The sequence below is a fragment of the Herpailurus yagouaroundi genome, unplaced genomic scaffold (assembly GCF_014898765.1).
Source record: "Herpailurus yagouaroundi ecotype Mexico unplaced genomic scaffold, PumYag 190, whole genome shotgun sequence".
NCBI classification, from domain to species: Eukaryota; Metazoa; Chordata; class Mammalia; order Carnivora; family Felidae; genus Herpailurus; species Herpailurus yagouaroundi.
The window spans coordinates 4,348,467-4,367,595 of NW_024412421.1; the positions used below are offsets into that span (position 1 = coordinate 4,348,467).

At 56.2% G+C, this 19,129-nt stretch overlaps 1 protein-coding gene across 5 annotated transcripts in view; it reads left to right on the plus strand.

The window, feature by feature from the left end:
• The window catches only part of ADCY7 (adenylate cyclase 7), a 57,648-nt gene that overhangs the window by 483 nt on the left and 38,036 nt on the right, over window positions 1–19,129 (plus strand). The window contains exon 1 of one of the 5 annotated variants that reach the window (XM_040497988.1): window positions 7,426–7,501. The exons of 1 other annotated variant lie outside the window; for it this stretch is intronic. The gene's annotated coding sequence lies outside the window, so the exon portion shown is untranslated. Of the gene's footprint in view, window positions 1–7,425; window positions 7,502–18,683; window positions 18,701–19,129 lie in introns of those variants that run through there. 3 more of the 5 variants (XM_040497985.1, XM_040497987.1, XM_040497990.1) reach the window with 3 other exon arrangements.

Consider the following 19,129-nt stretch of genomic DNA (forward strand, 5'->3'; position numbering starts at 1 on the left):
CGCCGCCGTTCGCGTCCCCGGGCCCCCGCGTCGTGGGGGGTGTCGCACGGGGTGTCTGCGCGCTGCTCGCCGCCCGACGGCCCGGCCCCACCCAGGCGGAGACCCCGGGGGGGGTGTAGGGCGGGGGCGGGGTCGGCCGGCGGAGCCTCCGAGGGAGGGGGAGTGGAGGCCGGAGGCCGGGCGGGGCGGCCCCCAAACCCTCGGAGTCATCCCGGCTCCCTGCGCTCTCCTCCTCCTCCTCCCCAGGTTTGGGGTGGGTCTTCTCGGATGCTCCCTCTCCGGGCCCTCTACCCCCTCTCAGCTGGGGCGGCGGGAGACGCTTCCCAGACAGAGACCCCGCTGGGAGGAGCTGGGGCCCAGCCCCACTTTCCGGATGGCAAAACTGAGACCTGCCAGAGAGACACGACTGTGGGCCTTCCCCGCCCTCCACCCCGGGCCCGTCACCTTCGGACCTCTGTTGGCAAGCTGGTTGGCTTGTGATGGTACAGAGGGGGCTGGTTGGTTAGGTTTCCCAGACTTGGACAAGGCCCGGGACTCTGGGGGCCATTAGAGCTGTTTAAAGTAAAAATACCTCAAGGGGAGAAGGCTCAGTGAGGTCCAGACCCTGGCATGGGGTTGGATGCAATTCAACCACAGCCCAGGGTGAGCAGGACCCCTCACCAATTAATGGGGGGTGGGGATGGGAAAGCCAGCAAGGCAAGCAGCTGCTGGCCCCTGCCTTGGATCCCCACTGGGGGAAACCTAAAACCTAACCCTTTCACTGAAGAAAGTGGGTTGACCCTGGTTGGGGCCCAGATGCTGGAGCCTTTTTCAGTGGGGCTTGATGTCTTTTCTCTCTGGTTTTTATGTGGCGTCCCCTCCCTCAAAGGCCAAGAACTCATGTGCTTTCTGAGTCAAGGCTGGACATGAGAGTGTAGGCCCCATTACTAGAATTGGAGCCTTTCAGATGAGGAACACAGCTGTCCTGGGTGGTTGGGCTGTGCAGAGAACATCCAGATCTGGACCAGCGTACTGAAGCACCCTCCGACCTGGTCCGGGGTGATGCTCAACAGAGGTACGAATGAATGACCAATAGGACTGCAGTGGTCTCAGGGCATGAGACTGAGGGGGCTTTGGGCTGTTATTCAGTCCCTGCTTTGACACATGGGCAGCTGCCTTCATAGTGGAGGAGAACTTGTCTGGTGTGGACCTGGGCTATGCGGGCAGACCCCAGGTGTAGCTAGGAGGCCGCACAGAAGTGGCCAGCTGCGCCTGGGGTGGGGTGGGGGCAGCAGAGGTGGATACTAGGTGCCTCCCCTAGTGCTGAATGTTCAGGATCTACACACACACGTTGGGTTCTCTTCCCTCAGCCCTCAATGTTCTCAGGCTTTTGAGCCCTTGGGCCCTTTATGGAGGAGGGCAGGGAGAGGTGGGATTTCTCCGATTTCTGAGGCCAGATGGCTTACAGGGCCCTGGAACATCCCTTGTATCATCTGATCTTGTGAGTTAGGGCTGGAATGACTAGCCCCATCTATAGGTGGGAAAGCTGAGGTCATCAAAGGTCTCGTAACAAGTCAGTCCTGGATCTGGGACTAGGGCCTGGCTTCTGGTTTTTCCATCCTGTTCTGGTGTGGCTCTGGTGAAATCTGTTGGAGTATACATCAGGAGCCTGACCCCACCCCAACAGGAATAGTCTCAAATGCTCCCCAAGAGGAAAACACATTGCCTGGCCACCTCTCCCTTCCTCCTGTTCCTACCTGTTACCTGAGGGTGCTGTGGGGCTTTGCTGCTGATCCCCACCTCTTGGATCCTTTTCCTCTGTACCTGGGCACACAGGAACTGGTGTTGGGGGATAGTGGCTTCTAGTGGTCCATGGCTGACTCAGTAAGGGAGCCTCAAGTGGCCAACCTGGGCAGGAGGCAAAGAGCTGAGTTAGGCAGGGGACCGGCCCTCCTAAGTCCATTAGCCCACTGGGGAGACAAAGTGGTTGCACCTTGACCCCAAACACCTCTGTAGGGAGAGCCGCACACAGCAGGTGGGCCAGTCTGTGCCCTGGACAGTGGAGGAGGATGGACAGCGAGAGGCCACACTGGGACATCTTTGGGGGAATCTGGTGATAGATCATTTTCTTATTCATGCTTTCTGTATTTTCAAAGTTGTCTGCAATGAGGAAGAAAGGCCAAACGCTCTTCCCTTTTCATTTGCTCTGGAGAAATTCTGGCAGTTCTTGCTGCCTCTGGAACTTTCACCAGAGTTTGCAGGTCTGGTCTGGGGGCAGACATAAACTTGCAAATTTAATAGGGTGTCCAATGGGAAGGTCCTAGGATTTTGAATATCTCAGCACAGATTAGCCTCAGAACTAACAGAACTGCCTGGAACTCAAGCAGAAGACCACATCCTAGCTGGTCTGTTGCAGAACTTCTTGTTGGCAGTGTTGTCTCTCCCACTGTGAGTCCGGAGGGTATCTGTGGCTCACGACCACCTGTTGGGGGGCTGCTGAGGGCTGGCTGGCAGGTGGATGGGCGCTAGGGGTGATGGCAGCTTCCAGGCCCCGAGCCACATCCATTTGGGAGCCAAAGAGAGTGGTTTCCTAAGCTGCTGCCTGGCCTAGATTGGAATTGAGGATAGGGGCTCTGGGCCCAGAGAGCACTTGATGCCTTCATATCCCTGAGGGTCCTCACTGAGGAAGCAGAGTGTGTGGGATCAGCCCCCTCTTAGACAGCTGACCTCAGGGGTTCCATTCAGTGCTGGTGCGGGGGTTGGGTCGGTGGGTCAGGGACCTGGCCTGGGGACCCCTTTGACCTCAGGCTTTGTTTCTGGGACATTTGCCTTTCTCTCTGCCTTTTGGACATGGACATTTGAGCCTGAATTGTCACTTTAAGAGGGGGAAGAAGAAAGGCACCCTCAGCCTTCCCTTCCACCCTCAGCCTTCCACTGCCCTCTCTGTCTTCCAGCTTATTATAGAGGGGGCTAAATGGAGCGCCACAGGGTGCGGTGGTGGGAATTGGGCCAGGGCCATTGCCAGGTGCACAGAGCTGGCAGCAGGAGGCCACTCCTTCAGTTAATGACCACCTGCTGAGTGAGGTGGCTGTTTGCAGAGGGAGCCACTGTTTTCAGCTGTTAACAACAAAGGCTATTATTTGCAAGGCCTGTGCCTGTCAGACAAGAAGGCAACCTCTGGAGGGGACCTCTGGGGCTTGAGTCTCAGCTCCACATTTCCTGGCTGTGTGACTTTGGGCAAGTGCGTCAACTTCTCTGAGCTGGTTTCTCATCTATGAAATGGGGACACTAAGAGCAATTATCTTGAAGGCCAAGGAGCGGTTCCAGATTAAAGTTGACCAAAGAGACAGGACAACCAAACACAGTATGTGAAACCCAACCTGGAAAAAAAAAAAAAATCGTGTAAAGGACATTATTGGGACAGTTGATGAAACTGAGTATGAACTATAGATAAAAAGCATTGTATCAATGTTAAATATCCTGGTAACTATCTATATGGGTCCTTGTTGTTAGGAAATATGCACTGAAGTATTTAGGGGTAGAGGGACACAGTTCAAATATTGATGAGAAACACCTATGCAAACAGATAATAAAGTGAGATAAAATGACAGAAATAGGCAAAACTGCAAAAAAAAAAAAAGTGTAGGGGAACTCCTTGTGCCTTTCTTATAACTTTTCTGAAAGCAGTACTTATTTCAAAATACAGAGTTAAAAAAAAATGCCTATCGAGGTACCTGGGTGGCTCGGTCGGTTAGGCGTCTGACTTCGGCTCAGGTCATGATCTCACGGTCCGTGAGTTCGAGCCCCGCATCGGGCTCTGTGCTGACAGCTCAGAGTCTGGAGCCTGTTTCGGATTCTGTGTGTCTCCCTCTCTCTCTGCTCCTCCCCTGTTCATGCTCTGTCTCTCTCTGTCTCAAAAATAAATAAACGTTAAAAATTAAAAAAAAAATGCTTATCTAATGGTCAGAGTGAAATGAGATTGATTCATGTTACTTAGAATGGTGCCTGGCACTCAGGACACATTAGCTGTTATTGTCACTGTTGCCTTTTATTGTCATTAGTATGGGCAAAGTGTATCTTATTTTCACAGTAACCTGTGTGATTTTTCCACTCTATAGATGACACAGTTGAAGTCCAGGGAGGTTAAGTGGTTTGCTCCGGGTCACACAGCAATGAGTCCAGAGCGCTGACAGGGGAACTGTGTACAAATTAGTTTGGATTCGTTGCCAGAATCCATAATTATGGGATTCTACACAAAAACCCAGATTTCTAGTCTCGTTTGCCAATTCACAGGGCCTGTAGCACTGCCTACATTCCCACGAGGCCAGCCAGTCTCACTTGTGATATCCTGTCTGGCCTCTGGGGTTCTGAGTTTGCCGTCCTGTCGTGCCCAAGGCTGGGGTCCCCTCCAGCCTAGTGGCCAGAGCATCCTCCCACACCCTTCTCCATCCAGTGGGTGCTACAGGGCCCATACTCAAGTAGCCACTGTGTGTATGTGTGTGTGTGTGTGGGGGGGGGCGGCGCTGGGGGTTGCCAGGGAGGAGGGAGAGGAGCCTGAGGCTTTGTGGCTTCAGCCTGCTATGCCCTGTCATAGCTCGGTCCTCCCTCAATCCTACCTGCAGCCCTAAGCAGTGTGCCTGGCTTTTCCAAAGGGATGCATGGAATGGTTGGCTGACACCCCCACCCCACCACCCCTCTCCCCCCGCCCCGTGACTTGAGTGCTGGAGGAACTCACTGAAGGGTTCCCAGCCTGCAGTCTTCATCTCGGCTTGGTGTGTGTAGGTGGGTTGTCATTTATCCCCCCTGGACCCCTAGTTCTTCCTCCATAAAATGGGGTTTTACCACCTTTCTGGAGGGTGATCAGAAGGATTCAAGGGGCCAGCATGTCAGCCTTGAGCAGGGTGGATTTCTGCATATGTGGCTGTTCACAGTCTTCAGGCTGTTCACCCCAGTGTCCAGCCTCCGAAGCCCCTGGTTCCCCACCAGCCTGGGTGCAGGGTCAGTAGGTGCCCAGGAGGAGAAGGCATACACGAAGGTCAGAAATGGGCAAGCCTGTCCACAGGGACTGCAGGAGGGCAAGGCTGGGCAGGCATTGTCCACATGACCTTGTAGGTATGTATGCCTTAGAGTCCCCATCTCACAGAGGAGGGAGCAGGCCCCATGGGGATGGTGGGAGGAGCTCACTTGGTGAGTCTCCCCAACAGATGGGGAAACTGAGGCTTAGCAAGGCAATGTGACCTTCAGATGGCCCATAGCCATTCAGCCTCTCCCTCCTCGGCCCAAGGCTCTGTGCTGTGTTCCCAGGAGGAGGACAAAATCAGCTGGCATCTTAAGTGGCTTTAATTTTTTATGTTAATTACAGAAATAATTCACATTTATTATTGAAAGATCAGAAAACTTAAGCAATAAAGTGAGGACAAAAACTAGAATCTGTACTCTTTGAAGTAACCCATTAATGTACCAGCGTATGTCCTTCCAGAGGACTTTTTCTTTTTTTTAAAACAAAGGACACGAAAACAAACTGCTCATGACAAGTTTCTTCACTGTCCTCTAAGGAAAGTTCGGTGTGTCCAAGGCGCCCCCACGCTTTGTGAGTGCCGTCGCTGGGCTTCTCAGACCCCTCAGGCCGGCCCAGCATCTGCTACACGAGCCGCCCTGGTGGATTTTCTCTGTGCCCTGTGGCTGGACATCTAGGTTGTGCCTGATAGCTTTGCAGTAGGAGCGGTCCCCTGAAGAGCCGGCAGCCAGGTGTGGGGATTCTCTCCCGGAAGGTAAAATGAGGCTGGGGCGGCTTTGCAGACAGGACGCAGGTTTGCGGAAGGCGGCGTCTGGGGGCGTGGAGGGCGCTCCGCCCCCTGGAAACTGCTTTGTGGTCAGAGGATGAGACGGGGAGGGGCTTTGCGAGGAGAGGGGTTAATTGTCGCTGGCTGGTACTGGAAGCCTTTAAGCTCCCGTGGGGGAGGTGAGCGGAGGCGGAGGCCAAGGAGGCCGTGTGCCTGTGCCCGGTGCTGGTGGTGACTGTTGGAGCCTGGGACCCTGCAGCCGCCCCTGCTTCCTGCAGAGCGGTCTGGGGTTCAGGTTGGAAGCTCACCCTGGTTTGGTGGTTTGCGGGGTGGGGAGCCGTCTCCGCCCAGCCCCATCCCCCTTCCAGCAGGGAGCAGGCATGAGTCTGGTTTTGTCACTAGGTTCTAGTTCTGAGACGGGCCCCCCCCCCCCCCCCCCGCTCGTGAGTGGACCCCTTCACTGCTGACACTCAAATGAGACGACAGGTGCCAGAGCTGTTTCAGCATTTCACTGTGGAAAAATTACATGTCTACAGGGGAAGGCAGAATAGCGTGACCACCCCCGTATACCCATCCGCTAGCTGCCACCCTTTCCAGCTCTTGGCCAGCCTGGAGTCATCCCTGCTCCCACTTGCTGTCCCCTCCAGACCTATCACTTACTCTGTACAAATTGTAGTGTATATAGGGGCGCCTGGGTGGCTCAGTCGGTTGAATATGTGACTCTTGATTTTGGTTCAGGTTATGATCTCACGGTTGGTGAGATCCCCACTTTGGGCTCTGTGCTGACCTTGTGGAGCCTGCTTGGGATTCTGTCTTTCTCTCCCTCTCTCTCTGCTGCTCCCCTGCTCATGTTCTCTCTCTCCCCAAATTAATAAATAAACAAACACCAAAGAAAATTTAAAGTTGTCATATATGTTACTACAAGATAAGGACTAGCCCCCCTCCCAGTATTATTACCACCCCTAAAACCTAGCAATAGTCTCTTAAGATTGTAAGTATCCATCCAAAGTTCAAATTTCCAATTGTTCTATACACATCAAATATATATTTTATTTTTTTTTAATTTCCTAATGTTTATTCATTTTTGAGAGAGAGAGAGAGAGAGAGAGCGAGAGCATGAGCAGGGGAGGGGCAGAGAGAGAGGGAGATACAGAATCCGAAGCAGGCTCCAGGCTCCGAGTGTTCAGCATGGAGCCTGATGTGGGGCTCGAACCCATGAACCGTGAGATCATGACCTGAGCTGAAGTCAGACGCTTAACCGACCGAGCCACCCAGGTGCCCCTGTATTTTAGTTTTTAAAGATTTGAGTCCAAAAAATAAATAAAAATAAAAAAATAAAAATTTGAGTCCAAATAAAGTCTATATAATGAGATTGCATGGTATTGTTCTCAAGTCTTCTTTCCTCTGTAGGATTGATACTCATTCATTCTCTCCTAGGTGCCATGTTGATTTTTTTTATTTTTTATTTTTTATTATCTATCTATCTATCTATCTATCTATCTATTTATTGAAGCAGAAGCTGGGTCCCTTTTCCTACAGTAGAGCCTCTATCATGTGTAACACGTTCCTTCTTCCTGTGAACCTCCTGGAAATATGTAGTTGGATCTGGAGGCTTGATCTAATTCAGTTTCGGTTTGCACAAGAGTACGCTGGAGACAGAGGCAGGGTTGCAGACTTCTGCTGGGAGGTTTGCATCTCCTTTATGATGCTGGCAGCCAATGACGCCCCGTGGCTTTAAGGTAGTAGCATTTTAAATTATAAACCTTTCCGTTTTCCACCTGGTTACAAGTGGGGCTGAGTTTGGCATTGGGGTCGTACTTCCAGCTCGGGATGTTGTTATATATTTTTTTATTCCTGTTTTTTTTCTTCATAGTAGTTTTACCTGGTACCTTTTAATAACATGGGTAGTTTCTTTTCTTTAGAGAAAATTGGAAAAAAGTCATAAATAAGACAGATCTGAAAATAAAACTGCTAAGTTCTGTCACTTGGTGATAACGCCCAAGATTTACGTACATCCTTCTAGATTTTCTTGTGTGCAAACAACTATATGCACGTCTGTGGTGGTGTTAAATGAGAGATGGCACCCGACGTGCAGGTCCGTGGGCTGGCGTTTTCCCGCTGCGGCATCACGGTGGTGACCCCCTTCCTGGGGACTGTAGCGGGGAGCATGGCCTTCCTCCCTGCCCCTTAGCAGTTCACAGCAAAGCCGGGCGTGGGGGAGGACAGGCGGCTGCTGGCGAGGCCCAGCTGCCAAGTTTTTCAAAGGAAATAAGGACTTTTGGTTGGCAGGGCGGCAGCTTTCACATCTGTTCTTTGAGGATTCTCTGCTGTTGCTCAACGCACTGTGACCCTGGCTGCCCCTTTCCTTCTCCAAAGCCTCGTCACCCGGGTCTGGCAGGGGCTGGGGCTGTCGGGGTCGTGGGAGCCAGCCCCCTGGGCTCTGGTAGGCCGTGCCACCAACATGATGTGGTGTTGTTCATCTCTCCTTGTCCTGGCATTGGCCCTGTGACAGGCGGCAGATTTCTGCACAAGGAAGGACAGTGGTTGAGAGAAGCTGAGTTTAATAGCTAAGGTGCTGTTTACTTAGCACATGTGTTTATTTGGAGTGGCTTTGAGGCTCACGCCAAGTCGCCCCTCAGGACCACTGGTTACATCCTGTAACTTGTAACCAGTTGCATGACTTCAGCCTGCCCCATCTCCCCTGGAAACCCAGTTTCCTGCCTGTTGAGTGAAGGAGTGAGCAGAGCGTGTCCCTATGTTCCCAGCCTGGGAAAGAAAGGGATCCCAGCACATCCCCGAGCCCACAGCCAGGAAGAGATGAAGGCAGAGGGGCTGGAGGTGAGTCGATGCTTTGGAATGCACCCCCCCTTCACCCCCGGCCCCGCCGAGTGTGAAAGATGATTCTGGGAGTAGGGTGAGTGATGGGGCCACAGGGCTGTGTCTGCTTCAGCGAGGCACCCTCCATGGGTATCACACCACAGCCCTCCTGCCCAAGAGCCTGGAAGAGCTGGGGCCAGTAGACGGGCCTTCCCAGTGCTAAGCCAGCCTGCTCTGTCTTCCCAGGCAGGTGGGCAAAAGGGGACATACGCGCCGCTGGTGCCACAGAGGGGGTGCTGGGTTTCTGCTCTATGCTCTTGTTGGGAGAATCTGAGTGTGGATCAATTAGGCAGAAATGTCCCTGAGGGCCTCTGGAGTGCCTGGTGCTGGGGAGAGGTGCGTCTCATGGGAGAGAAGAGGTGATACTTGGTCGCTCCTGAGCAGGCAGGGACGCTGTGGCCACAGGGAATCATTCTACCTGTGACCGGAGCTGGAGGCTCTGCTTCCAAGGTGGCTCAGCCACAGGGCTGGCGGTGTGGGGCCGGCTGGAGGGAGGGGCCTCAGTTCCCTGCCGCAGAGCTGCTTGAGCGTCCTCACAACATGTGTCTGGCTTGCCCCAGAGCCCGTGAGCCAAGAGGGGGCCAGGGTGGAAGCCACTGTGTCTTTCGTGACCTCAGAAGTCACGCGTTGTGATTTCTACACTATTTTGTTGCTTCTGAAGGTAGTACAGGAGGGGCATGAACACTGAGTCGGCCTCGTTTGGAGGCTGACTACCAGAGTGGCAGAGATGGCATGCATCTTGTTCCCACATAGTTCCAACGGAAGTCCCAGAACTGAATCTCATTGGGCCACTTCGATCAAGTTCCATGCCCATTCCTCACTGGACAGTGGTCCTGGGCCCACCCCTGGAGGGCTGGTTCCCCACAGGAACAAGGAGCTGTTACCAGAGTGGAAGTGGATGCTGCAGAAGGAGGGTAGCACTGTAAACCGTCTCTGGAGAGGCCCGTGGCACTGTGTGGCCCAAAGGCGGTAATGATGGGACACTGGCGAAGGCTTCCTGGAAGAGGTGACCTTTGTACTTGTCTTGGCAAGATGGGTGGCATTTTTATTTTTTTAATGTTTATTTACTTTTGAGAGACAGAGAGAGAGTGTGAGCAGGGGAGGGGCACAGAGAGAGAGAAAGACACAGACTCTGAAGAGGCTCCAGGCTCTAAGCTGTCAGCACAGAGCCCGACTTGGGGCTCGAACTCACAAGCCTTGAGATCATGACCTGAGCCGAAGTCGGACGCTCAACCGACTGAGCCACCCAGGCGCCCCAATGGGTGGCATTTTTGACCATTTCATTTTGGCTGTGCCCTGGTGGTCTGAGTCAGGACATGAAAGAACGAGGTGTGGAATGTGGGCTCGGGGATGTGCTGGGATCCTTTTCTTTCCCAGGCTGGGAACATAGGGACACGCTCTGCTCACTCCTTCACTCAACAGGTAGAAAACTGGGTTTCCAGGGGAGAAGGGGCTGGCTGAAGTCATGCAACTGGTTACAAGTTACAGGATGGAGCTAGGGCCTTCTAACTCCTAATCAGGGAGGATGGAAAGATGAGTTGTAGGGGGTCGGGAGGAGGAGCCAGGACTTGACTCAGGAGGCACAGAGAAGCCACGGAAGGCCTCTGACCAGGGCAGGCATGCAGTGGAGTGGGATCTGGGGTTTGGAACTGAGAGAACACCCTCTGGCCTCCCTCTGCTTCTGACTTTAACTTAGCGCTTACTATGCGCCTTATACGCATTTCTCACATAAGCCTCCCAGCCTTCTGAGGAGTTGGGTGACTTTACAGGTGGGTTCCTGGGCTGCCAAGGTTGCTCAGGGGGTCTCTGACTGTTGATGTGAAGCCTCTTCATCCCGCATCCGTGGGACAAGAGGCTGGCTTGGTAAATCGTCAGCCTGGTTGCTCAGACCCCTTTCCGGGTATGGTGAGCCCCCTGACTTTAGGGGAAGGAGAAAGTATTTCCCTGCTCACACCCCCTCCCAGAAGCCTGCCTGAAGTCCAAAACGTGATGGGTGCTATGGGGTTTCTTCCCGACGGAGGGGCTTGTCATCTGGTGTCAAACGAGGCCAAGCTGTTGGCTCCGGGCTCTGCGTTATTTGTCCTTTGGCCGCCTGACAGCCCTGTCTGCCTTGTTTTTGCTACGGTGTTACGCCCTCTTGCCCACTGTTTCGTGGCCTTGCCACTTTCTATAGCCTGTGGCTTCCAGGTGGCTGAGGTCTCTCTGCCCTGAGCTCTGGACCACTATCTTGTCTTTATGGGTGGTTGTCCCAGACCTTTGGGCAAGCTGTTGTGGGCATGTCTCAGCCTGGGGGTTTGGCTGATGGGGGCTGTGTCCAAGTCACATTTGTGTCCGCAGCACCAGAGAGGGGTCCTGCCCATGGGGAGGAGGGCAGGTGTTCCTGAGAGGAACAGAAGAGGGTCGGGGCCATGCCTGCACCCTGGCACCTGGAGTGAACAGAAACCAGTTCCTGGGCTGATGCTGAGAAAGCCTGAACTTGCCCCCCTTTGGGGGAGTTTGTTCGGCAAGTTTAGGAGCGCTGAGTACCAGGGCTTAGAGGTCTCTGGTGAGGGTACCCACTGAGGTGGGGCTTGGAGTAGCCTGTCCTCAGGGAAGCCTTTCTTTGGCCCCAGGATGGTCACAGGTGAGTGTTTGACCACAGAGTCAGATAGACCTGAGTTTGAATCCTGGCTGTGCCTTTTGTTAGCTGTGTGTGCTTGGGCAAGTGAGTGGCGTCTCTGAGCCTCAGTTTCCTGCTCTGTAGAAGGGGCATAATAGCAGGACCTTCCTTATGGAGCTGATGGGCAGTTATGTGAGGCCGTCGCCAATGCCAGCACACAGTCAGTGTCTAAATGCTGGTCGTAAAGCACATTAGCCTGTGTGCACAGATGCTGTCTGCCAGGACCTTGAAGTCTGTCTGAGGGCTGGGGTGTCAGGTGCCCAGTGGCCAGGGTTGGGGATGTAGCAGGTTGGAAGGGAAGGGTCTGACCACTGCCTCCTCTGAGGAGGGAGCTGAAAGGGGGGTCTGGGGAGGGTGGGAGTGTCAGCTGGGAAAATCGGGCTCTGTTCTCCACTTTGTTACCAAACAGTAGGTTCTGCTGTCAGGATAAAAGGTTGAAAGTGATCCCAGGCCCCCAGGTCACATGCTCAGTGGGTGACTGAGGACCAGCAGCGCCTTCTTCCTCTGTCTTGGGAGGCTTCCGCTCCCTGCTTCCCAGCCCTTCATAACTGCCGCCTCACAGCTGAGCGCCACATGATCCCAGTGGGGGAAACTGAGGGCTGACAAAGCAGAAGGGGCTTGATTCCTGGCATCCTGGGGCCCAGGGCTGTTGGGATTCTTTGGGGGCTCGGCTGCTTGGAATAGGGGCTCCAGGCATGGGGGCAGCTGGGAGATGGAAAGGCAGCAGATGAGGCTGGAGACCTTTGGCCTCTCAGAGACGGATGAAGCCCCCTCACTAGGTGGGTGGGGAAACTGAGGCTCATGGCCTGTCTGTGAGTGGCAGAACCAGCACGAGGCTCTGTGCCAGGCTGCTCTCTCACTTTTAATTCTCATCAAGGATGCATTTGCTCCTGGCCTCCAGCCGTCGTCTCGGGCCTTCTAACGGAGGCTTGGTGCTCGTTTTATTTTCACTTGTTGAAAATTGTTCCAGCTTAAAGCTTCCAATTTCCATGAAGTCATTGGAGCCAGGAGCCTGGCCCGATGCCTCCCCCCACTTGTGTTGAGGGCCCCGCTGCAGCTGGGAGCGGCCCCCCCCCCCCCACAGCCCCGGAGGCGCTGAGCTGAGGGTTCGGCTGCAGCTTTTGTGAGGCGGCTGCTGCGGAGCAGGAAGTTGTGGGTCCCAGATGCGACTTGCTCTCGTTAGGTAGCCGGCGAAGTCGGCCTCGCATGTGTGAGCCTGGACGCGGGCCGAGAAGGGGCGGGCGAGGGACGGCCCACCTCCACGCCGGCTCCTCAGACCCTGGCCTGGCCGTCCGGGGGCCCCGGAGGAGAGCCAGGTAAAGCGGGCTGTGGGGACGGGGCGCCATCTGTCCTAGCGGCCCGGGCGGGGGGGGGGGGGGGGGGGGGGCGCCGCGGGCCGTGGGGGCGGGGGGGGGGGGGGGGGGGGGCCGGACAGGGTCTGGGCCGCGGGAGGTGGGGCGGCTCCCGGACACAGGACCAGAGACCACTGGTCATGGGCTTTGCCCAGCTTGACGAGGAGGTGCCGTCATGACCGCGGGGCGGTGTGTGTGTGTGTGTGTGTGGGGGGCCTGGACGTCTGGGAACCATGGACTTGCAGATGCCCGCTCTGCCTTACAGGGTTGTAATTTCACACTTACAAGCCTGCTTCTCTGTTCTCAATGACGGAAGGATCGTCGGGGGGGAAGGGCAATCGAATTTCTTTTGTGAAGTAAAAATGAATAGCCCCCAGACAAACTCTGAAAGTGCTACATGCCCCAGAGACAGAGAAGCAAGACACCCCGGGAAGTGGAAGGGTCTCCCTTTCCCTCCAGCCCCTCCCAGTCTAAGGCCCCTGGGGACCAGTGTGCACCACTGGGACTAGGTCCTTCTGGATCATTCTGTGTGCTCCTCCAAACACATGTACACAGGGCAGATCAGGTGCTTCGCTTCTGTGTCACTACCTGGGGTTCAGGGCAGCTGGCACTGGGCGCTTCCTCTCTGGCCAGCGCTTGGGGGAGGGGAGCGGAGGGGTGAGGAAAGCAGAGGGCTGGGCTGGGCCTCCATGCACGGGGCCCCTGGCCCCGAGGCCTGGCCGGAGTCTGGGCGGGCTCTGCTCCGATGTCTGTGTGGCCGTGGGCTGTCTGCCACAGACATGCGGGCGGACGGCCTGAGGGTGGCCGCCTAGAGAGTGACTAGACCAGCTTTTCTCAGACGGGGACCCTGTGGTGGTTTTAGGCCGTATGTGGATGAACATGCTTAAAATTTGTTAGGTATCTATTTTAATGTGTTTTAGGAAAAGAAAAAAAAAAAAACACATCCTATAAATAGGACCTTGGATCTGTGACTTCATGATGTCCCTTTGCCTGGGACAAAGCTAAAGAAGATACGGAAACGAGAAGTGAGCAGACTTAAGAGGAAGTGTGAAGTGACCGGCTCGGCCGGATGTGCATGTGTCCGCGGAATCGAAAGTCTGGGAGGGTTTCTTCTGGGAGGGTCTGTTCCTAACCAAGCTGTGGGTCTCCCCACCTCCAGGTTAGGGGCCTTCTGGGGCTTTCCTGTGGCTTCTGATGTGAGGTGTGGGTGCAGAGGAGGGGAGGCTGTCAGATTGTTCCGGATTCTGGGCCCTCAGAAGGGAAGGTGTGAACCGTGTGGGGGAAGAGCCTCCTGTAACGTTTTAGTGAAAAGAATTGGCCGTTTACTGGCAGCCGTTTTCTGGGGGCTGGGAGGGGAGGGGTGGCCTCGAAGGGCCCCTTTGCCAGGAGTGGGTCTCAAGAGAAGAGGTCTTCCTGTGGGTCCTACAGCAATGGGGGCTTCTAAATAGGCCAAAGGTGCTTCTCAGGAGGAGATACTGGTCAGATTTGATGTGGTTGTGAGGACATGCACCCCCCTTTACAGTTTATAACTCTTGGTTTAACCCATTTCCTGCTCCTCTCACCTCTACCCTGTGGTAGGTGCCTTTTGCCCCCCAGTTTGCAGAGGAGAAGACAGAGGCCCAGAGGGGCACTTTCTTGTCCCGGGTCACACAGCGAGTCAGTCCCCAGGGTTGTCCAGGTGTATACACTGCCTGTCACGGAGAGCCGCCATGTCTGAGGCCTGTAGGGGGTCAGGGCACAGTGCCCCTTCTTTGGAGAGGCTGTGTGGGGCAAAGCTGAGCAGGGGCCATGGGTGGCTTTGAAGAGTTAGTAGGACATGATCCTCACCGTGGGGAAGGAGGAATCAGGTTCCTCTGAGTTGGGTCCCCCACCCTGCAGGCCTGGCCTGACCCTTGTCTGCACCCACTGCAAGGTGGCGGGGGCTGGGTCAGGGTTCCCCCGCGGCTGGGCCGTGCCTCCTGGGTCATGTGCTGGGGTCCTGCTTCAGCTGGCGGTAGATGATCTGACCCTTTGGATTTTCCATGACTTGCCATCCTCCCATACTGGAGGTCATCGAGAGGTGATGGGTGGCCCATCCCTCAGTGTCCTTGACCTCTCTCCTGTCCTGGAGGAAGGGGGTGTGGGGCGCATTGACAGTCCGCTAGTGGCAACTTTCCGTCTTCCAGGGCCTGGGCAGAGGGCAGTGCTTCACCCAGCTGGGACCGTTCTGGGGCTGCTGAGGGAGCAGGCAGAGCGGGTCACTCTGGACGCTAGAGTGGGAGTGGCTGATTCCAGCCTTGCGTGGGGTCGGGTCTCAGGGATGGGAGGGAAGCGTGGGTGGTGGGCCTGTTAGGCATTTCGTGTGCTTGAAGAGACCTGCGTAGCTACGAGCTGGGAGTTAGTTTGGCTCAGTGAATGAGACCATCACATCTGAACAGCCAGAGAAGCCAGGGGTCTTCTGGAGGTCCTTGGGTCCAGCCCCCTGCCTCTGGGCCCCACTCTGCCTGTTTCCAGCAGCATGTGAGGTGAGCCAGGTGATTTGAGCCAGTTTCCTGCATCTGTAAGTTGTGTCTCTCGTGGTTCCCGCTCAGGCGGTTATAGGCTTAAACAAGGGGGGACATGTTGCACCTGGTGCAGGAGAGCCCCGGCTCCGGGGGAGGTGTGATCGCTGTCATGTAGCTGGGTTGGGGGCTCTCCTCCGCCTGTCCTGTTTCAGGTGGGAGAGGCCTCCCTGGTAGCCTGCAGCCCTTGGGCTAACTGCTGTCTCACAGTCCCTCAGTCCCCTCCTCTATGAGGTGGCAGTGCCCAGGCAGGTTGCTGGGGGACTGGAATATGCATGAAAAACTCTGCCCAGCCGTCTGAGACCAGCACACCCATGTCTGGGGTTTCCCTGGCGGCCTGTGTGTGTTGAGTGCTGCCAGCCTGCTCCCCCGCCCGGTGGCCCTCCAGCTCTGCCCCTGCCCTGGCTTGCAGTCTCCACTCACCCACGGGGCTCTTCCAGCCCCCACCCCCCAGGGAGGGTGGCAGGGCGCCCACCCAGCAACCGTCGGCATCTGGCTCGACCTGCCGCTGCCCACGGAGTTCACAGCTGGCCACATCATGCCTGGGGTGTTGCCAGATCCTGGGTGCAGACCTGGGCTGAAGCACCTTCCACTCCCTGATGTTCCCCTGGAAGCCCCCTAGGCGCTGGGGTGAGGTAGAGGTAGGACGAGACTTGGGTCAGAGGTGGGCTCAGTTCCTCTTTGGTGACCCTTCTCCCCATGATACTAGGTCATCTTTTCTCCCACCATCTGCTGATCACGTTGACAGACAGGTCTGTGCCATGGGCATTGCCTGAGCACCAGCCAAGGGCTGTATGGGAGGGGAAACCGACAGTCCAGACGGGGTAGGATGGCCGACCTTGAGCCCTGGAGAAGGGGTTTGTGGGGTTCCTGGGTTCCTCCGATGCACACACTTGGCCAGTTTCTCCTGTCTGGTGTCACATCTGAACCCCTTCTCCTGGCTTCTGGGGTCCTCTGGTCCCAGCCCACTGTGCTGGTCCAGTCCCACCTCTCGTGGCCTCTCGTGTACTCCGGGGTCAGCACGCTGCTTGCCTCTCTCTTGCCCTTTGTCCATGCAGCCCCTCTGCTCAGGGCTTCCCTACCTCATACCCCACCCTGGCCCGTGTCACCCATGTGGAGGCCCCCTCCTCGGGGTCTTCAAGCTCGGGGGCTGAGGAGGCTCGAGTGGTCTGCTCTGGAGTCAGTCGCCTGGCAGCTTTCCCTCCGCCCGGGCTCTGTGAAAATCACCCCCCCCCCCACCCCCCGTCAGTGCCGGTGTCAGGGGACACCGGGGACACCCTCCTCTGTCCGTTCTCCCTGTTATTCCCCTGTGTGTACCCCTCCCTACAGCAACCACTGGAAGCATTTACCCGTGACTGTGCCCAAAGGAAAAGAAACAAATTGAGGTCTTTGTCGCGGGTACCCCAGTTCTCAGACATGTACCTGGCCCCCCAGGCTTACCTCCTCCTGCTTCTTCCTGGACGGAAGTACTCATGGCCCAGGGAGGAGCTTGTGTCCTCCTGGGCTTGCAGCACAGCAGGCCTGGCTTCTAGGGAACAGGAGGCCCCCAGGGGATGCATGTAGTAGGCGGTGCCACCAACCACCTCTTAGGACCCAGAATATGCTGGTGGGGACCTCTTTGTCTTCTAGGATTCGGCCCTTGCCGTCCCCTGCAGGGACCTTTCCTGCCCCTGGTTAGTGGCTCAGTCTCACTGCTTCTGGGACCAGCTGACTTGGGTGGATGGCTCCTGGTGTCATTGGCTGGCTGAGCAGGGAGAGGCCCAGGAGCATGGGGCACAGCCCCTCCCTGCACAGACGGGAAAACAGCCCCAACGGGCTTCACAGCTTTGGGGCTGGTGTGCATTTTCCTGATCAGAGCTCTGTTGGAGGCACGGTTTCCTCAGGCCTCATTAAGTGGTGGGGATGTGGACGAGGGGCCACCCGTCTCCCCCTCCTAGCCTCAGCCTCCCCATCTTTGCAGTAGGCAGGCTGCCCCCCCCTCCTGCACATCCCCTGCCGGTGTGTGCCAGGGTCTTCCTGGCTCTGCCAGTCCCTGCTCCCGGCCTCCCACACCTATCTCCCTCGGGCCCCATCTGGCTCGGGGAGGAGGAGCCCTTTGAAGTCAGCTGGAGGCACTGCTTTAATGGGGGACCCAGACTAATGGGGAGGCATCCTCTTTTGAAACACCCAGACTCCCTGGAGCCACCATTGAGGCCCCCCGGGGAGGGGGTGCCTTAGCACCAGGTAGTGCCCAGGGCAGGGACCAGCACTTCTGCATCCTTTGTCTGGCCCTGCTTTCTGGGCAGGGGAGCAAGGGAAGGGCTACCTTTGGGGGGGGGCGGTGTCAGGACCCCCGGGATTTATAGGGTGTCTCCCAGTGCCTGTTGATATCAATCAAGGTTTCTCAGGCTGCCCGCCCCTCCCCCCGCCCCAACTTGTGTTTGGAGCCACTGGGGTGACCCCACCTGATGGCAGACCCTGTGTACTAGCCTCTCTGTGAAGTCCCTGAGCATTAGGTACCATTACCAGCCCATTCTTTGAGTGAGGAAACAGGCCCAGAGAGGTTAATGAATGTGCCCATGGTCACACAGCGCCTCTGATGTTTGGTCCCTGAGGCTTTCCTGCCTTCTTGACTCCTCAGCCCCAGGCTGCTCCTTGCCCATCCTAGCATTTCTCTTCCTCATGTGGCTCATTTATTACATTTGTCTCCTCTTCCCCGACAACACACGCTGTCCAAGGGACCTTGCTTCTCATGGCCTTAGCCTGTCACCTGGTACCTGGAGTGGGCAGGGGCTCAGTGAGCACTTGTTGGATGGAGGAGCATGGGCACCATGGCGGTGGGGGGTGGGGGGGGGGGGGGGGTGCTTTCCTGTCGTTGAAGTAACACAAGTTTGGCCCCCTTAAGTGTGTGAAGTTTCTGGATTTAGGAGGAGTTTTTATAGCCATGAGGTCATTTCACGGCCAGAATAAACTGGCAAGCTCCCCACTGATCAGGTGAGAAACCCAGGCTGAGAGGCAGGTGACCTGCCCGAGCTCATGCAGATGGGGACAGGGACGCCGGGGTTGGGACCAGCCCCCAGTGCCTGCTCAGCATGGGCTGTATTTGTCTCAGTCTGTGGGGCTTGGGTTTAAGTGTCCCCTGTGTACCAGGCAGGTGTCAGATTTTGGAAGCTGAGCAATGAGTAGCCAGACATCAGCCTTGGGGGAGGCATCAGGTAGCCGGGCAGTGACAGGCCAGGTGTCCTGTGTTTCGACACAGGCACTGGGAAGGGAGAGCCAGGCACTGAATCCAGATTAGGAGGGAATTGGGCAGCCCTCCTGTGGAAGGTGGTGGCTGGGCCTGGCTCTGAAGGGTTGGGCAGGAGTTTGCCAGGCAGAGGGAGTTTTCGGGGTGGGGAGGTAGGCTGTGCTTTTAAGCGGCCAGAGCCTGGAGACAAGAGGGTGGGGCTTGTTTGGGGAACTGAAATCAGTCAAACTGTGCAGTCACGAAGAAGGCCTCTGGAAGCCCCGGAGGAGGTTTTTGGCCAGGGGGTGAGCACAACTGGGCTTGGTGTTCTTGGGGACCCAGACAGGTGCAAGAAGCTCTGGCAGGCTATCCCAAGGAGAAGCTTGTGTTTAGGGGTGCATGGGGCTGCTGTGGACTGGGGATCCATCACAGCGGCTTCCTGTACCCAGCCAGAGCCTGGCTCTGGAAGGCAGGGGTTTGTGGCAGGAAGGAGTAAGTAACCAGGAATGGGGGGCCTAGCTCTAGGGACAACTGAGCTGTAGGGAGGGTCTCCTGAGCCCCCCGTGTGGGTGTAGTTACAGAGGCCATGCTGTGGTTTGGGGGTAAGGGAGGTCGGCTAGGCCTGCTTCCCCTGAAGAAGGGCTCCTCCGGGCTCTGGGCTGGGCTTTCACCAGGCAACCCCCCCTGCCCATCACGTGCCCCCTTGGCCTCGCTCAGGTACTCAGGAAGCCTTG